Source organism: Papio anubis, unplaced genomic scaffold, assembly GCF_008728515.1.
Source record: "Papio anubis isolate 15944 unplaced genomic scaffold, Panubis1.0 scaffold814, whole genome shotgun sequence".
NCBI classification, from domain to species: domain Eukaryota; kingdom Metazoa; phylum Chordata; class Mammalia; order Primates; family Cercopithecidae; genus Papio; species Papio anubis.
In genome coordinates, this window is record NW_022168364.1 from 1 (window position 1) to 9,341 (window position 9,341).

Below are 9,341 nucleotides of genomic sequence, written 5' to 3' on the forward strand. Positions count from 1 at the left end.
CCCTTTGAAGACTATAGGGCCAAAGGAAATATCCTCCGATAACAAAGAGAAAGAAGCTTTCTGAGAAACTTCTTTGTGTTCTGTGAAATCATCTCATAGAGTTATATCTTTCCCCTCAAGAAGCCTTTCGCTGAGCCTGTTCTTGTGGAATTCGCAAAGTGATATTTCGATGCCCATAAAAGGCTACGGTGAAAAAGGAAATATCTTCAGATGAAATCTGGAAAGAAGCTTTCTGAGAAATTGTTTAGTGTTCTGTTAATTCATCTCACAGAGTTACCGCTTTCCCCTCAAGAATCCGATTGCTAAGCCTGTTCTTCTGGAATTTTTAAAGTGATATTTGGAAGCCCATAGAGGGCTATGGTGAAAAAGAAAATATCCGCATGGAAAAACTGGAAAGAAACTCTCTGAGAAACTTCTTTGTGATGAGTGACTTCCACTCACAGGGTTGCATCTGTATTTCGTGGATGTGTTTGCTTGCCTTATTTCTGTGGAATCTGAGAACTGATATTACGGATCCCTTTAAAGAATATAGGGCCAAAGGAAATATCCTCCGATCACAAAGAAAAGAAGCTTTCTGAGAAACTTCTTTCTCTTCTAGAAATCATCTCAGAGAGTTACACCTGTCCCCTCAAGAAGCCTTTTGCTAAGCCAGTTCTTCTGGAATTTGCAAAGTAATATTTCAATGCCCATAGAACTCTATGGTGAAAAAGGAAATATCCTCAGATGAAATCTGCAGAGAAGCTTTTTGAGACACTGCTTAGTGTTCTGTTAATACATCTCACAGAGTTACAGCTTTCCCCTCAAGACGCCGTTCGCTAAGCCTGTTCTTGTGGAATTTGCAAAGTGATATTTGGAATCCCTTAGAGGGCTACGGTGAAAAAGAAAATATCCGCAGTGAAAAACTGGAAAGAAGCTTTCTGAGAAACTACTTTGTGATGTGTGACTTCCACTCACAGAGTTACATCTCTTTTTCGTGGATCTCTTCGCTTGCCTTATTTCTGTGGAATCTGGGAACTGATATTTCGGATCACTTTGAAAAATATAGGGCCAAAGGAAATATCCTCCGATCACAAAAAGAAAGAAGCTTTCTGAGAAACTTCTTTGTGTTCTGTGAAATCATCTCACAGAGTTACAGCTTTCCCCTCAAGAGGCCTTTCGCTAAGCCTGTTTTTCAGCAATTTGCAAAGTGATATTTCGATGCCCATAGAGCACTATGGTGAAAAAGGAAATATCCTTAGATGAAATCTGCAAAGAAGCTTTCTGAGAAACTGGTTAGTGTTCCGTTAATTCATCTCACAGAGAAACAGCTGTCCCCTCAAGAAGCCGTTCGCTAAGCCTGTTCTTGTGGAATTTGCAAAGTGATATTTGGAATCCCATAGGGGGCTATGGAGAAAAAGAAAATATCCTCAGAGAAAAACTGGAAGGAAGCTTTCTGAGAAACTTCTTTGTGATGTGTGACTTCCATTCACCGAGTTACATCTCTTTTTCGTGTGTCTCTTTGCTTGCCTTATATCTGTGGAATCTGAGAATTCATATTTCGGATCCCTGTGAAGACTATGGGGATAAAGGAATTATCCTCCGTTCACAAAGAGAAGGAAGGTTTTTGAGAAACTTCTCTGTGTTCTGTGAAATCATCTCACAGAGTTACAGCTTTCCCCTCAAGAAGCCTTTCGCTAAGCCTGTTCCTGTGGAATGTGCAAAGTGATATTTCGATTCCCATAGAGGGCTATGGTGAGAAAGGAAATATCTTCAGATGAAATCTGGAAAGAAGCTTTCTGAAAAACTGCTTAGTGTTCTGTTAATTCATCTCACAGAGTTACAGCTTTCCCCTCAAGAAGCCGTTCGCTAAGCCTCTTCTTGTGGAATTTGCAAAGTGATATTTGGAAGCCCATACAGGGCTATGGTTAAAAAGAAAATATCCTCAGAGAAAAACTGGAAAGAAGCTTTCATAGAAACTGGTTTGTGATGTGTGACTTCCACTCACAGAGTTATATCTGCATTTCGTGGATCTGTTTGCTAGCCTTATTTCTGTGGAATTTGAGAACTCATATTTCTGATCCCTTTGAAGACTATACGGCCAAATGAAATATCCTCCGATCACAAAGAGACAAAAGCTTTCTGAGGAAATTCTTTGTGTTCTGTTAAATCATCTCACAGAGTTACAGCTTTCCCCTCGAGAACTTTAGGGTAAAGCCTCTTCTTCTGGAATTTGCAAGGTGATATTTGATGCCCTTGAGCTCTATGGTGAAAATCGAAATATCCTCAGTAAATCTGCAAGAAGCTTTTGAGAAACTGCTTAGTGTTCTGTTAATTCATTTTAAAGAGAGTTACAGCTTTTCCTCAAGCCGTTAGCTAAGCCTGTTCTTATGGAGATTTACAAAGTGATATTTGGAAGCCCATAAGGGCTATGGTGAAAAGAAAATATCACAGAAACAAACTGGAAAGAAGTTTCTGAAATTGCTTTGTGATGTGTGACACTCACAGATTTACAGCTGTATTTAGATTGCATCTGTTTGCCTTGCTTATTTCTGTGGAATCTGAGAACCTGATATTTGGATCCCTTGGAAGACTACAGGGCCAGCAGAATATATCCAATAACAAAAGTAAACTTTCTGAGAAACTGCTTTGTGTTCTGTGAAATCATCTCACAGAGTTATATCTTTCCCTAGAAAGCCTTTTAGCTAAGCCTGTGCCATGTAATTTGCAAAGTGATATTTGATGCCCTTGAAAGGATACAGAAAAGGAAATATCCTCATATGAAATCTGGAAAGAATCTTTCTGAAAAGAGCACTGTGTTTCTGTTGAATTCATCTCACAGAGTTACAAATTTCCCATGAGAAGCCGTTCAAAGCTATTCTTGTGGAATTTGCAAAGTGATATTTGGAATCCCCTAAGGGAGCTATGGTGAAAAGAAAAATATCCTCAGGCAAAACTGCAAAGCTTTCTGAGAAACTGCTTTGTGATGTGTGACTTCCACTCACAGAGTTAAAGTCTGTATTTCATGGATCTCTTTGCTGGTCTTATTTCTGTAGAGATCTGAGACTGATATTTGGATCCCTTTGAAGACTATAGAGGGCCAAAGGAAATATCCTCCGATCACAAAGAGAAAAGAAGCTTTCTGAGAAACTATGCTGTGTTCTGTGAAATCATCTCACAGAGTTATTACAGCTTTGCCTTCAAAGAAGCCTTTCGCTCAGCCTTTCTTGTGGAACATGCAAAGTGATATTCGATATCCTTAGGGGCTACGTTTAAAGGAAGTATCCTCAGATGAAATCTGGAAAAGCTTTCGAGAAATTGTAGTGTTCTGTTGTTCATCTCACAGGTTTACAGCTTTGCCCTCAATTAGCCGATGCAGCTAACCCTGTTCTTGTGGAATTTGCAAAGTGAAATTTGGTAGCTCATGGGGCTATGGTGAAAAAGAACATATCCTGAGAGAAAAACTGAAAGAGCCCAGCTACGGCACTTGTGATGTGACTTCCACTCACAGGAGTTATATCTGTATTTCGTGGATCTGTTTGCTAGCCTTATTTCTGTGGAATCTGAGAACCGATATTTGGGATCCCTTTGAAGACTATAGGGCTAAAGTATCCTCCGATCACAAAGAGAAAGAAGCTTTCTGAGAAACTTCTTTGTATTCTGTGAAATCATCTCACATAGTTACAGCACCCTTCAAAGAGCGCGGCTAAGACATTTCTTGTAAAGGAATTTGCAAGGGATATCTGAAACCCATAGAGACTATGGTGAAAAAGGAAATATAGGTGAGATGGGAGAACATGAAGAAACTGCTATGTGTTCTGTTAATTCATCTCACCCAGGAGTTACAGCTTCCGGCCTCAAGAAGCCGTTAGCTAAGCCTGTTCTTCTAGGTGCAGAAGTGATATTTACCGATGCCCTTAGAGCTCTATGGTGAAAAGAAATATCTCAGATGAAATCTGCAAAGAAGCTTTTGAGAAACTGCCCGGAAGTGTTCTGTTAATTCATCTAGCAGAGTTACAGCTTTCCCCTCAAGCCGTTAAGCTAAGCCAGTTCTTGTGGGTGCAAAGTGATATTTGGAAGCCATAGGGGCTATGGTGAAAAGTATATATGAAGAAAACTGGAAAAGAAGCTTTCTGAGAAACTCACTTTTGTGATGTGTGACTTCCTCCACAGAGTTACATCTATTCGTGGATCTCTTTGCTAGCCTTATTTCTGTGGAATCTGAGAACTCATATTTCAGATCCTTTGAGAGCTATCTGACCCAAAGGAAATATCCTCAGTTCACAAGGAGAAAAGTGCTTTCCTGAGAAACTTCTTTGTGTTCTGTGAAATCATCTCACAGAGTTACAGCTTTGCCTTCAAAACCTTTAAGCTCAGCCTAGCCAGTAAGGAATATGCAAAGTGATATTTGGTATCCTTAGGGGATACATTGAAAAAGGAAGTATACTCCAGGTGAAATCGGAAGAAGCAGAAACTGCTTAGTGTTCTGTTAATTCATCTCAGGAGAGTTACAGCTTTCCCCTGAAGAAGCAGACCATGCAGCCTGTTCTTATCCGAATTTGCAAAGTGATATTTGGAGCCCATAGGGGGCAATGGTGAAAAATAAAATATCCTCAGAGAAAAACTTGAAAGAAGATTTCTGAGAAACTGCTTTGTGATGTGTGACTTCCCCTCACAGAGTTACATCTGTATTTCGTGCATCACTTTGCTAGCCTTATTTCTGTGGAATCTGAGAACTCATAATTCGGATCCCTTTGAAGACTATAGGGCCTAAGGAAATATCCTCCGATCTTACAGGGAAAGAAGCTTTCTGAGAAACTACTCTGTGTTCTGTGAAATCATCTCACAGAGTTACAGCTTTACCCTCAAGAAGCCTTTCACTCAGTCTTTTCTTTTGAAATGTGCAAAGTGATATTTCGATATCCTTAGAGGGCTATGGTGAAAAAGGAAATATCCTCAGATGAAATCTGGAAAGAAGCTTTCTGAGAAACTCCCTAGTGTTCTGTTAATTCATCTCACAGAGTTACAGCTTTCCCCTCAAGAAGCCGTTTGCTAAGCCTCTTCTTGTGGAATTTGCAAAGTGATATTTAGAAGCCCATAGAGAGCAATGTTGAAAAAGAAAGAATCCGCAGAGAAAAAATAGAAAGAATCTTTCTGAGAAACTTCTTTGTGATGTGTGACTTCCACTCTTATAGTTACATCTCTTTTTCGTGGATCTCTTTGCTAGCCTTATTTCTGTGGAATCTGAGAACAGATATTTCGGATCCCTTTGAAGACTATAGGGTCTAAGGAAATATCCTCCAATCACAAAGAGAAAGAAGCTTTCTGAGAAACTTCTTTTTGTTCTGTGAAATCATCTCACAGAGTTACACCTTTCCCCTCTAGAAGCCTTTCGCTAAGCCTGTTCTTGTGGAAATTGCAAAGTGATATTTTGATGCCCATAAGGGGTTACGGTGAAAAAGAAAATATCGTCAGATGAAATCTGGAAAGAAGCTTTCTGAGAAACTGCTTAGTGTTCTGTTAATTCATCTCACAGAGTTACAGCTTTCCCCTCAAGAAGCCGTTCACTAAATCTGTTCTTGTGGAATTTGAAAAGTGATATTTGGAAGCCCATGGAGGGGTATGGTGAAAAAGGAAATATCCTCTCAGAAAACGTGGAAAGAAGCTTTCTGAGAAACTACTTTGTGATTTGTGACTTCCACTCACAGAGTTAACTCTGTATTTCGTGGATCTGTTGGCTAGCCTTATTTCTCTGGAATCTAAGAAGTGTATTTGGGACCCCTTTGAAGGCTATAGGGTCAAAGGAAATATCCTCTGATCACAAAGAGAAACAAGATTTCTGAGAAACTTCTCTGTGTTCTGTGAAATCATCTCACAGAGTTACAGCTTTCCTCTCAAGTAGCCTTTCACTAAGCCTGTTCTTGTGTAATTTGCAAAGTGATATTTCGATTCCTATAGAGGGCAACGGTGAAAAAGGGAATATCCTCAGATGAAATCTGAAAAGAGGTTTTCTGAGAAACTGTTTAGTGTTCTGTTAATTCATCTCATAGAGTTACAGCTTTCCCCTCAAGAAGCCATTCTTTAAACGTGTTCTTGTGGTATTTGCCAAGTGATATTTGGAAGCCCATAGAGTACCATGGTGATAAAGAAAATATCTGCAGAGAAAAACTAGAAAGAAGATTTCGGAGAAACTGCTTTGTGATGTGTGACTTCCACTCACAGAGGTACATCTCTATTTGGTGGATCTGTTTGCTAGCCTTATTTCTGTGGCATCTGAGGACTCGTATTTCGGATGCCATTGAAAACTTTAGGGACAAAGGAAATATCCTCTGATCACAAAGAGAAAGAAGCTTTCTGACAATCTTCTTTGTGTTCTGCTAAATCATCTCACAGAGTTACAGCTTTCCGCTCCAGAAGCCTTTCGCTAAGCCAGTTATTCTGGAATTTACAAAGTGATATTTCGATGACCATAGAGTTATACGGTTAAAAAGGAAATATCCTCAGATGAAATCTGCAAAGAAGCTTTCTGAGAAACTGTTAGTGTTCTGTTAATTCATCTTACAGAGTTGCAGCTTTACCCTCAAGAATCCATTTGCTAAGCGTGTTCTTCTGCAATTTTCAAAGTGATATTTGGAAGCCCATAGAGGGCTAGGGTGAAAAAGAAAATAATCTCAGAGAAAAACTTGAAAGAAGCTTTCTGAGAAACTGCTTTGTGATGGGTGACTGCCACACACAGAGTTACATCTGTATTTCGGGGAACTGTTTGCTACCTTTTTTTCTATGGAATCTGAGAAGTGACATTTAGGATCCCTTTGAAGACTATAGGGCCAAGGGAAATATCCTCGGATCACAAAGAGAAAGAAGCTGCTCCGAAACTTCCTTGTGTTCTGTGAAATTTTCTCAGTGTTGCAACTTTCCCCTCAAGAAGCCTTTGGCTAAGCCTGTTCTTGTGGAATTTGCAAAGTGAAATTTCGAGGCCCCTAAAGGCTTAGGGTGAAAAAGGAAATATCCTCAGATAAAATCTGAAAAGAAGCTTCTGAGAAACTGCTTAGTGTTCTGTTAATTCATCTCAGAGATTTACAGCTTTCCCCTCAAGAAGCTGTTCGCTAAGCCTCTTCTTGTCGAATTTGGAAAGTGATATTTGGAAGCCCTAAGAGGGCAATGGTGAAAAAGGAAATATCCTCAGAGAAAAAATGGAAAGAAGCTTTCTGAGAAACTTCATTGTGATGTGTGACTTCCACTCACAGAGTTACCTCTGTATTTCGTGGATCTGTTTGCTAGCCTTATTTCTGTGGAATCTGAAAACTGATATTTAGGATCCCTTTGAAGGCTATAGGGCCGAAGGAAATACCTCCGACCACAAAGAGAAAGAAACTTTCTGAGAAACTTGTTCGTGTTCTGTGAAATCATCTCACATAGTTACACCTTTCCACTCAAGAAGGTTTTCGCTAAGCCTGTTCTTCTGGAATTTGCAAAGTGATATTTCAATGCCCATAGAGCTCTATGGTGAAAAAGGAAATATAATCAGATGAAATCTGGAAAGAAACTTTTTGAGAAACTTCTTAGTGTTCTGTTAGTTCATCTCACAGAGGTACAGCTTTCCCCTCAAGAAGCCGTTCGCTAAGCCTGTTCATTTGGAATTTGCAAAGTGATATTTGGAAGCACATAGAGGGCTATGGTGAAAAAGAAAATATCCGCAGAGAAAAACTGGAAAGAATCTTTTGAGAAACTTATTTGTGATGTGTGACTTCCACCTCACAGAGTTATATTTACTTTTCGTGATCTTCTGCTTGCTTTATTTCTCGGTGAATCTGAGAAGTGATATTTCGGATCTTGGAAGACCATAAGGCCAAAGGAAATATCCTCCGATCACAAAGAGAAAAGCTTCCTCAGAAACTCTTCGTTTTCAGAAATCATCTCTGCCATATTACACCTTTCCCTCAAGAAGCCTTTCATGTCTGTTCTGTGGAATTTGCAAAGTGATATTTGATTCCATAGAGTGGCTACGGTGAAAAGGAAATATCCTCAGATGAAATCTTAGAAAGAAGCTTTGTGAGAAACTGTTTAGTGTTCTGTTAATTCATCTCACAGAGTTACAGCTTTCCCTCAAGATGCCATTCGCTAAGCCTGTTCTTTTTCTAAATTTGCAAGTGATATTTCAAAGCCCATAGAGGGCTAAGGGTGAAAAGAAAATGTCCACACAGCAAACTTGAAAGAAGCTTTCTGAGAAACTGCTTTTGTGATGTGTGACTTCCAGTCACAGAGTTACATCTGTATTTCATGGATCTGTTTGCTAGCCATATTTCTGTGGAATCTCAGAACTCATATTTCAGAACCCTTTGAAGACGATAGGCCAAACGAAATATCCTCGGATCACAAAGAGAAAGAAGGCTTGAGAAACTTCTTTGTGTTCTGTGAAATCATCCACAGACTTGCTAGCCAGCTCCCTAATAAACCTTTTAGCTACACTGTTCTTGTGGAATTTGCAAAGTGATATTTAGATGCCCATAGAGGGATATGGTTAAAAGGAAATATCCCTCAGATGAAATGTGAAAGAAGCTCTAGAAACTGCTATGTCTTGTTAATCATCTCACAGAGTTACAGTTTCCCTCTCATGGGGAGCCGTTCGCTAAGCCTGTTCTTTTGAATTTGCAAGTGATATTTGAAGCCCAGAGAGGGCTTTCATGGTGAAAGAAAATAATATCCTCAGAGAAAACTGGAAGAAGCTTTCTGAGAAACTGCTTTGTGATGTGTGACTTCCACTCACAGTATTACATCTCTTTTTGTTGGATCTGTTTGCTGGCCTTTATTTCTGGAATCTATGAACTGATATTTCCGGGATGCCTTTGAAAACTATGGGCCAAAGGAAATATCCTCCGAGCAATTAAAGAGAGAAGCTCTCTTGAGAAACTTTTTTCTTCAGAAATCACCCCACAGAGTTACAGCTTCCACTCCGCTGTGCTTCCTTTAGCTGCTTCCGTTCTTTGTGCAATTTGGTAAAGTGATACTGATGCCCGCTGAGGGCTAAGGTGAAAAAGGGAGATATCCTCAGATGAAATCTGAAAGAAGCTTTCGAGAAATCTTCGTTTATGTTCCGTTAATTCATCCACAGTTACAGCTTTCCTCAAGAAGCCTCGCTTCCGTTCTTGTGGAATTTGCAAACTGATATTTCATGCCCGTAGTGGATAATGTGAAAAGGAAATATCCTCAGATGAATATGGAAAGAAGCTTTCCGAGAAACTGCTAGTGTTCTGCTACACCATCTCACAGAGTTAGAGCTTCCCCTTAAGAAGTGCTTTGCTGCTTCCTTCTTGTGAATGGTAAAGGATATTTGGAAGCCTATAGAGGCCTTATGGTGAAAAAGA

General features: G+C 39.7%; 1 pseudogene; it reads left to right on the forward strand.

Moving 5' to 3' along the window:
- Nucleotides 1–1,613: 1,613 nt before the first annotated feature.
- Nucleotides 1,614–9,341, forward strand: part of LOC116273525 — a 15,462-nt pseudogene continuing 7,734 nt past the window's right edge.